A 10,998-nucleotide genomic window follows, 5' to 3' on the forward strand; every position below is an offset into this window, starting at 1 on the left:
TTCCAAAGACAGGAAGCTCTGCCTGTGGTCCTAGGAAGCCTTCTATGCTCAGTGGACCCCATGAGGCTGCCTGTCCCCACAGATCACCTCCAAGTTTCCTTCCAACTCTGACTCTAAGATTATACAACTCGAATAGAGACCTATCAGCCCTTACCCATCACAAAGCAACCCCACCACACTCCCATTCTTGCTTTCAGCTGCAGTTTAGGATTAAGCAGGCTCTGCTCCCATTTTACAGAAGAAAAGGAGGTATCAAAAGACACAAAATCAGGGCTTCCCTGGTGGCGCAGTGGTTGAGAGTCCGCCTGCTAGTGCGGGGGACGCGGGTTCGTGCCCCGGTCCGGGAGGATCCCGCGTGCCGCGGAGCGGCTTGGCCCGTGGGCCATGGCCGCTGGGCCCGCGCGTCCGGGGCCTGTGCTCCGCAACGGGAGAGGCCACAGCAGTGGGAGGCCCGCCTACCACAAAAAAAAAAAAAAAAAGACACAAAATCGTGCTGTCTGGCTTGGAGTACAGAATTCCATTCCGGGAACAGGACCTTCCCTTAGCTTCAGCTCTCACTCGTGGCCCTGTGGGTTTGAGGTAGCCCAGTACATCTGCTCTGTCCCATAACTGACTAAGCAGTGCCAGAAGCTGGAGCACACTGAAAAGAGCACTAGACTGGGAGTCAGGAGACCTGAGTTTTGGTCTCAACTCTATCCTTATCTAGTTAGGTAACCCCTGGTTGAACTGGAAGATCACTAATGAGCCCACACTCGTTCAGTGGTGACTACAAATCCCTAAGAACTGAACATGAAACTTAAAAATACCGAATGTCTAATCCTCCTCCCTTGAGGGAAGAACAGATAACACTGTTTAGACCCAAGTCTAAAACATCAGTGCCATTTGCCTGTAGCGTATAGGACCAGAGGGAGAATATCAAATCCTTTCTGAAAAAGCTTACTCCAAATTCAGACAGTTTTCAAAGCCTTGAAACCTGAGGCAAACATCAGGAGCTGTGTAGAGCTAAGGGGTTCAGAGAACCCGGAAGAAACAGTGAACCTAATAGAAGAGCAGTGGCTCAATTCTAGAGACAGAGGGCCAGGGAATGTGCCCATCAAGTCTAATAGCTGAAGAGGGCCCAAAAGACTTCTGGAGGTGCATGGCCAATAGGAGCAAATCTAACCCCTCAGACGGGTGTCCAAGGCCTTTTTCTGGCACCCACCTGGTTCTCCACTTCCCATGATGTCACCCCAAGAACCCTGTGCTGTAGTAACACTGAACTGTTCACCATTCCCAGAACCTGTCCTCACTCCATGCTTTTTCTTTTTTAAGCTGTGCCTACTGTCTGAAATATTTTTTCCATGCATCTCTTCCTAGTACACTCTAACATCCTTCAAATCCCATTTCAAAACTCACAACCTCTATGAAGTCTTCCTCAATCCTCATCCTTCCTCCTTCCCACAAGAACAAGTTTCTCCCTCTGATTCCACAGCACTTTTCACGATGTTTTACTGTTATATATGGAAAACAGAACTATATTATGATTCATTATGCAAGGCAGAGATCTTGTTTTCGTTTATGTACCCAGATTTCTAGCACAGGGCCTATCATGGGTAGGCGCTTGCCTTCTTTCTTCTTGATATGGCCCTGGTGTATCACATTAAGGATAAACATGAACTGGAGGACCAGAAACACCATATTTTGCTGTGTGAGGGTCAAGAAAGTTCCTCTACTTAGAGAAAAATTCTGAAGAATAAATTGTATCAAAGTAATCCCAGAGTTCGGCTCTGTTTCGAATTAACTATGAAAAAGCAGAACATGGTGGACAGGTTTAAGTAATATTCTTATTCAAAACAAAAGTTCTTAAAAACAATAAACATTTTTATTGAGGTGTAACTGATATATAACATTAAGTTAGTTTCTGGGGGACAATGTAATGATTTGATATTTGTATACACTATGAAATGAATACCACAATAAGTCTAGTTACCATTAGTCACCATACATAGTCACAAAAATCTTTTTTTCTTGTGATGAAGACTTTTAAGATTTATTCTCTTAGCAACTTCAAATGTGCAATACAGTATTATTAAGTATAGTCATCATGCTGGATATTACATCCCCATGACTCATTTATTTTATAACTGGAAGATTGTAGCTATTGACCCCCTTCACCCATTTTGCCCACCCCCCAACCCCCTGCCCTCTGGCAACCGTCAATCTGTTCTCTGTATCTATGAGCTTGATTTTTTGTTTTGTTTGTTTGTTTAGTTTTTTCAATTCCACATATGAATGAGATCATATGGTATTTGTCTTTCTCTCTCTGACTTATTTCACTTAGAATAATACCTTCCAGGTCCATCCATGTTGTCTCAAATGGCAAGATTTCATTCTTTTTTTTATAGCTGAGTACTATTGCATTGTGTGTGTGTGTGTGTGTGTGTGTGTGTATGCCACATCTTCTTTATCCATTCATCCATCTATGGACACTTAGGTTGTTTCCATATCTTGGCTATTGTAAATAGTGCTGCAATGAACATAGGGGTGCATATACCGTTTCAAATTACTGTTTTCATTTCCTCTGGATATATACAAAGAAGTGGAATTGCTTGATCAAATGGTAGTTCTATTTTTAATATTTTGAGAAACCTCCATACTGTTTTCCATAGTGGCTGCACCAGTTTACATTCTCTTCAAAAGTGCATGAGAGTTCTTTATTTTCCTCACAACCTTTCTTGAGAATATGGCAGGATTGAGATGGGGAGACACTTTAAAGATGGGCAAGACTGGAGCAAATTTGAAGGCTGAGAGGGAGGAGCCAATGGGAAGACAGAGGTTAAATACAGGTAGAAATTAACTGATGGAGAATGTCCTAGAGGAAATGAGAGGGAATGGATTGGAGGAAGGGGCATGTCTTTAATAGAGAGAAGACAAGAGGACTTCCCTGTGGTCCAGTGGTTAAGACTCCGGGCTTCCAATGCAGGAGGTGAGGTTTGATCCCTGGTCAGGGAACTAAAATCCCACACGGCACAGCCAAAACAAAACCCAAAAACTGAGAAAGAAGAGAAGGATGGGTCAAGATAACTTCACCACTCACCTCTGCCATCTGCTCCAATATCTGTACTTTTGCTATTGCTGCTTTGCTTCCATTATCCCATCAGCTTCAAGACCATGTTGGGAAAAGTTGGAAGCCACATCTGGGTACCTCTCAAAACTGTCTGAGAATCCTAGTGTTGGGAGCTCCAGTTTCCCACAATTTCCGTAATTGGGAATATGGAGCTAACGGCAGCAAGGACTGAACCCTGGGTCCCTTCGAGGCCAGGCCAATCAACACACCAACTAAGAGGAATGAACCTAACCTTCCTAGTGTTCTTATAGGGTTTCTGCCTGCTGCACCTTGTGGGCAGCAGAAGGGAAGTCAGATAGACCAGGTGCTCCCATGTACTTGTCATGTGACCTTAAACAAGTCAGTTTATTTCAGATCCTCAGCTTCCTTTATTAATAAAACTGGACTAATCTTTACATTGACTTCTTCTCAAGTTTGTAAGTGAAAGGAATTTGCAACAGTTCATGAAGGGATGAGTTTTTAAATTATTGCAGGAACCAAGTCCTTCACTGCTTTACTGTAATAGTTTGTGACTACCTGTCCTGTTTCCAGTTTAGGTCCCCTCCAGTCCTCTCCATCATGCTGTCAGTGTAATCTTTCTAAGCCACAAACTGACATTAATAATAATAATAATAAAATAATGCTAATGATGAGGGCTAACATTTATTGTGTGTTTGCTATTTGCCAGATACTTCTTAAAACCCTAGACATCATAACGAAGGTCAAACTCTTTAGCCTAGCACCCCTTTACGATCTTGTTCCTAATTTCTTCTCTAACTTAGCTACTTACCCCTCCCATGGGTAAACCCAAGTCTTTCCTAGCATGTTACGTCTTCTTGTTGTTCTTACTCGGTCCCATTCATCTTTTAAACTTAGTCCTAACTTCCCCTCCCACGGAGAAGCCGTCCTTGCCCTTGACTGAACAGTCTGGCTGAACCCTCACACCCCCTGTCCCATATAAAGCACTCAGTGTCCAGGATTTATCATATGTTTTGTTGCTGCTGTTCTTTGGTTTGTCCTCCTCACCAAGTTCAATGCATGGCACAGAGTAGAAGCTCAACAAATATCAGCTGATTAAATGAATCAGAATTGTCTGGAGAGGAGATTTAAGAAGATTTTGAGCACCAGCATCACTTGGGTCACTTATTAAAACTATAAATGCCTGAACCCCACCCTTGGAAATTCTGATTCAGTAGATCTAGTGTTGGGGCTGAGAGTCCACACTTTACAAGTAGGTAATTCTAATGTACAGTCTGTTCTATACCTTTGGTATTCAAGTGCAGCTGGTGGACTGGAATCACCTGAGAGCTGTTAGAAATGGAGACTCTCAGGCTCCATCCCAGATCTACTGAACCAGAAACTGCATTTTAACAAGATCTTCAGGTGATTCTCAGGTATATTAGCATTTAAGAAACACTGGTCTCTTCCACTGGACCAGTTCCACCTACATCATACAAACAAGTATTTGTCAATGACATTTGTCACTTTGTAATTTACAAAGCATATTTCAAATAGTAAAAGGAAAAGCAACCAAAAATTATTGACTGCCACCCTCTGCTGTGTGCTGTACCAATGTTATGCCATTTAATCCTCACAACAATCCTTTGACATAGGCATAGGTCATAAGACCCAGAACTTTAAGAGTTTAACCAATGAAATCTATCCAGGATGGGTTCTCAAATCAGATATATGTAAAGACACCCTACTGAGCCAAAGCAAGCTTGTGACTGTGACTAAATTCACACGATTAACATGACCTTCCCGAAGGGTCACCATATTGTCGTTCATATTCTTCTGGCCCAGAAAGCCCAAGGTTATTTGGTTCAATTTCAGAGTGCCATTTAAAGTCGATCTGTCACCATATTTTTGAGGACTTGCCAGATAGGGTGCAACCAAGACCCCTCTATGATGTGCCTAATGTTAGGTTATCAGAATTTCCACCTACTACACATGGCTTTAATCAACTGAAAGTGCAGGAGGAGGAGTCTTGAACCATGATCTATAGGTCACCCACACTGTACTTTAGAGGCTCCCTGATAACTTGAAACGGTGTGATATGAGATGCTAATAAAGCCTGACTTTATGTGTACAACTTTAAAATAATGCAACTCTCCTGAATTAAAAACAATCAGGACCCACAACTTCAAGACTGGCGATCCAAGTCAATTGTGGACGGTGTTCACATTCTTGCCACATAGTGGCGCCACCTTAGCCGGTAAACAGAAATCCTTGCCGGGTCCCGTCAAAATTGTGTGAACCAGCAACGCTCCAGTTCACGCGCTCCAGAATTTCTTCGAGTAACCGTGGTAGCTTGTATTTACTTTTTGTGTTCTAAAATCTCTTTAAATATCTTATAATAATGTTATCCAAACATTCCATAAACAGTGGTGGTGCTGAGAGTTCTGAAAAACATTGCTGGAAATCAGTTACGACGGAAGGAAGGTTAGATGTGATAAAACCCCTGCTGTTCAATTCGCACAGAGCACGCCATAAAATATTAGCGGTGAAACTGAGAATACAGAAAGCAAAAGTATGCTTCAGGGGCTATAGACTGATGTTTTCCCGGAATGCACGTCCTAAAAAATAGAAGGGAAAATGAGCACTGAATGATGGGCACTTGGATTCCTGCCCTGAGTGGAAAGGATTTGTTTATCTCGTGTTCTCAGCCATTTGCTGGGAGATCCCTAATGACCAGACTATGGCTTAGCTGCTGTTTGGTTTAGCAGTTAGGGCCATGGACTCTGCTGTGAGACAATCTGGGTTCCAATCCTGTGATCCTGGGCAAGCCATAAGTCTGCATCTTATCTCCTCATCTATAAAATGGTCACATGACAGTGCCCAGCTCATGGGGTTGCTGTGTGAGATCTCAGTGGAGATAATCTAGCAGGGGCTTAGCACAGTGCCTGGGGCAGAGAGAGTGCTTATTAAATGTTAGCCATCCTGCTTCTCCTCAGCATCGCCATTATCCCAGCTCAGGGCTGTGCCGAACTCCCAGGAGATAGAGAGTTCCCATGCCCGAGAGAATTCTTTCCCCTTCATCTCTCTTTTTATCTGACATGTAACTCATCATGCTTGTCCTGGAAAGTCAGTATGTTATTCCATTTTTTCCCAATCTCATTTTGAAATCTGTGGGAAAACTTTTGAGTTTTTCTAAAATTGTAGAAAAAGGCTATTATAGCCCTGTAAATCAAGGCTGGCAAGATGTTGGCAGAGTCTTCAGGGACTGGTCCTTCCCCTTTACCATGTCTACCCCTCCTCCTCTGGGCCTCTCTGACCACCTCCTCACTTTCCTGGAGCTTCACAAGGACTTGCTGCCCGAGACACAGCACCCCATGTGAGTGGGGTGAGCCAGCCCAGGGTTCTCCCCATCCCCTCCATCAAATCTCAGAGACCGGAGCTCCATCAGAGACTTCCTTACTCCTCTGGAGGACCTGTCACCTGGGGGGAAATAGGATATTTTAGGGATGAGTAAAAGGATAATAAAGGTTAGAAGGGGAATATAGGGACCCTTCTCCCTCTCCTTGGAGTAGCATTTGGGTGGGAAGATTTGAGGGCCAACTTTGAGGGCTGGGGGTCGAGGTTGCTTCTGACTGGAAGCCTCTGACCTAGGGTCACTCAAGCAGCTGGACAAGCCCAGAAGAGGAAGAGCAGGAGGCTGATTCCTTAGAGCTTCAGCTCTGTCTCCTGAGGGTTTTAGCTACCAAACTACATTTTAAAAACACTCTGTTGACTCCCTTCTCCATTAAACACACACACACACACACACACACACACACACACACACAGAGCTGGGTGTTTAAACAAGGGAGGGGCCTCAGGGAGGACTGTTGGGGTAAAAGGTGTGACAAGCCTCACAGTGGTCTAGGATTCAGAGGTGCTGGCTTGGCTAATGCTCTGGAAAGGGCCCTGGAGACCTGGAGAGCTGCCCTGAACTCCATCAGTAATTTGCTGTGTGACCTTGAACAAGTCACTTCTTTCAGCGTCAATTTGGAAAGTGAAGGGGTCTGGCAGCATGATCTCTGCTATATCCCAGCTGAGGGCTCCCTCCTCCGGCTGCCATCACATCCCCTCTGCCATCTCAAGCCCCCGAGAGACACACAGTCTGTCTCTTCCATAGCTCCTTGTACTATGTCCAGCACAAAGTAGATACTTGGTACATTTTGTGTTCAATGAGTGAAAGACAAAAAGCTGATGGAACATCCACCATGTGCCAAGCACTGTGCCAGGGGTGCTTATGAACAACGTGTATAATTCTGACAACACCTTGAGGGAAGGATATTTTTTAACTTTTGATGCAGGAAATCAAGTTGATCATACCTCTTGGTTAATGGCCCATTACTGTCATTGGTCTGTGCAATGCTCTTTTCTGGTTTCGATTTCCTCCCTCGTCACTAATCTCCACTCATAGGCATCCATTCTAGTGCATTTGATGTAGCTCTGTAAATATGCATGTATCCTTGTAAAATATATTCTCTTGTTTCGTGTGTGCTTCTGGTTTTTATTCATGTCTGTGGTATCATGGTACACGTCCTGCCTCTTATGTTTTTACCCAAGTCAGTTTTGAAGAATCATCCCTGTTGCTGTATGTGCGTCTAGTCCATTGCTTGCACCTGCTCTCAGAATCCTATCACTGCACCCACCACAGTTTACTTATCCTTTCCTCTGGCAGTGAAAACCTTCACTCCCTTTGCTGTCTACCACCACAGACACCACCATGATGAATATCCTCCAACATGTCCCCTTATTTATACACCTGTAAGAGAACTTCTCTTGGCTATAATCCAAGAGCAGGATTGCTGGGTCACAGGGCACATACAAAGTAGAGATTTTAGTCCCAATTTCAGAGCTGAGAAAACAACGCTTAGCCCACACAAAGAGAAATTGGGAATCTAGGATTCATTTCCAGAATGTCTGCTTCCAGATCCTGGGCTAGTTCCAAAGGGCCTCGATAAATAACCAAATCTGGTCCAATCAGCTCAACGAGTAACTTCCCTGTTGTGTGGCTCTCAATAATAAACTCAGATAAACCGACTGGGTTGTCTAGACATCTTGGCATTTGCTAGTAAGGGTGTACGCACCATGCTGGGTACATCATCCTGAGACTGCGGCTTGAGGAACCCTTGCTTCCTTGAGTTACTAACAATCTCTCGCATGTTACAGCAACAGGCAGTTAAAAACACGTCCTATGTGTAATGTCTTACTTCTCATAACAACCCTGTGAGGGAGGAACAATCATCATTTACATTTTACAGCAAAGGAAACTGAGGTTCAGTGTCATTTTGCTGCAAAGTGGCAGGGCTGAGAACCAGACCCAGGCCTCAGAGCCCAAGTCTGGTGTAATTTCCACCACCCCAGAGCTGACAGCCTAGGAGAAAAAGCCCACGCCCCACAGCCAGGCATTCGGGTGAGATCACAAAAGCTCAGAACTTTGTAAATCCTGTCTGCAAATGTTTGGCCTTCAGCAGGGCCACCTCCAGCCAGGAGAGACCCCAGCTGGCACACAGAAGGGAGAGGGATATGGCACCAGGGAGAGCTTCCCAAATGGCCATTACAGAGCTGCAGCGTTCCATGCCATGTCGGCTGGTGGCAGCAAGTTGCTGTGACCTGTACCAACGAGGGAGACCATCTGGCTTCCCTCCCTGGCCCTCTCCCCGAACAGTGAGAATCGGCAGTGGTGGTGAAAGAGAAACAAAATCTCTCTGCTTTTGACGACTTCCCTGACAAATACCTCTAGTTTATTTTATTCCATTCCAGCCAGTGAGCTTGCAAAGCTGCACAACTTTTTAAAATGTCGTTCCATTTAAAATTTACTAACTACTCTTCGCCAGGCAGGATGCTCAGCACTGGGATTTTAAATGATTAAGCTCGTGAGCCATGAGATGCTGAGCAGGTACTTAACCCCTCTGAGCCAATGGTGATAGATACCACGCAGGGTAGTTGCAGGGCGAGCACATGCCCAGCACAGAGTAAACACTCAACAAGTGGTATTTGGAGGTATTACTCAATGTGATGAATGAGGAAAGCGGTAAATATGAAATGTTAGGGAGCCCTGGAGAGGGAACAGTGAATGGTCTCTGGAGAGAGCAGTGGAGACTACAGTAGCTCTACTGAGTAGAGAGATGATATTTAGCTGGGCTGACATGATACTGAGCTGCCACGTAAGTTCACTGGGGAATAAGTACAAGGAATAGGAATAGGAATTTTTTTTTTGCACTGTTGGTGGGAATGTAAATTGATACAGCCACTGTGGAGAATAGTATGGATGTTCCTTAAAAAACTAAAAATAGAACTACCATATGACCCAGCAATCCCACTACTGGGCATATACCCTGAAAAAAAATAATTCAAAAAGAGTCATGTACCAAAATGTTCATTGCAGCTCTATTTACAATAGCCAGGACATGGGACATGGAAGCAACCTAAGTGTCCATCAACAAATGAATGGATAAAGAAGATGTGGCACATATATACAGTGGAATATTACTCAGCCATAAAAAGGAATGAAACTGAGTTATTTGTAGTGAGGTGGATGGACCTAGAGACTGTCATACAGAGTGAAGTAAGTCAGAAAGAGAAAAACAAATACCGTATGCTAACACATATATATGGAATCTAAAAAAAGAAAAAAAAATGGTCAGAAGAACCTAGGGGCAAGACGGCAATAAAGATGCAGACCTACTAGAGAATGGACTTGAGGACATGGGGAGGGGGAAGGGTAAGCTGGGACAAAGTGATAGAGTGGCATGGACATATATACACTACCAAATGTAAAATAGATAGCTAGTGGGAAGCAGCCACATAGCACAGGGAGATCAGCTCGGTGGTTTCTGACCACCTAGAGGGGTGGGATAGGGAGGGTGGGAGGGAGGGAGATGCAAGAAGGAAGAGATATGGGGACATGTATATGTATAACTGATTCACTTTGTTATAAAGCAGAAACTAACACACCATTGTAAAGCAATTATACTCTAATAAAGATGTTTAAAAAAAATGAAAAAAATGAAGGGGGAAGGGGACCAGCCTTTTAAATTCCCTGGAAGTCACTTCGGCTGGATGGGTAGGGGCTTTCAACAATAGGGGAGGTACAGCAACAATGCTGGGCCACCTCTTTGTCTGTGCCTCTGTGATCAGAAACAGCAATTGGCGATCAGAGCACAGACCCCTGACATGTGGAGGACAGGACCCATTTTGCTCACTGCAGCTCCAGCAAGCTACTCCAGGAACATATGCACAGCTGCCTACCACATGGCTGCGATGGAGGGTGGGTAGCTGCTCCTGTGCAAAGAACTGAAATTGACCAAAATAAACTGCAATTTACTATCCAAGCCTTCCTCTGGAAGTTGCAAGACTGGAACAGACTCCAGAGTACCAAAATAGGTACATCAGACAGATTCTGCCAAAGCAATTGTCGTCTAGGTGTGAAGATAGATCCCTGGTGTTTCTTAGTGTGCCCTGTTCCCAGAATCCCCTCTTGTATTTAGTCTTAAAAGACTGTTTGTTACACTAGATGGACTGAGAGGAGAGAGCATTCCAGGTAGTGGGAACAGAGTGTGCAAGACTCAGACAAGGAAGGGTATGGGTATGCTGGGGAAATTATAGGAATTTCAGTATGGGTGGGGCAAGGGGAAGGAGAAGAGAAGGGAAAGTAAAGAGACATGCAGACAAGGAGAACAGCCTTTGGCCTTTGTGGTAAATAAATTTTCATGGCACAATTCTTGCTGATGTGCAAACTCAACATTTTATTCAAGCATAGAATATGCAGTGACTAGCCAAAGGCCTTGCACTTGAAATGTTAAGTAAATTTTATTTATTCAATTTGTCTAAACACAGTTATGAAAAGAGCTAAATAGCTTGAAGAGGATATTTTGAATTTTAAAGGGCAGGGGGTGGGGCAGAGTCAGAAGAACCTCTTG

Source organism: Mesoplodon bidens, assembly GCF_964165515.1.
Source record: "Mesoplodon bidens genome assembly, chromosome: 2".
Classification (NCBI taxonomy): domain Eukaryota; kingdom Metazoa; phylum Chordata; class Mammalia; order Artiodactyla; family Ziphiidae; genus Mesoplodon; species Mesoplodon bidens.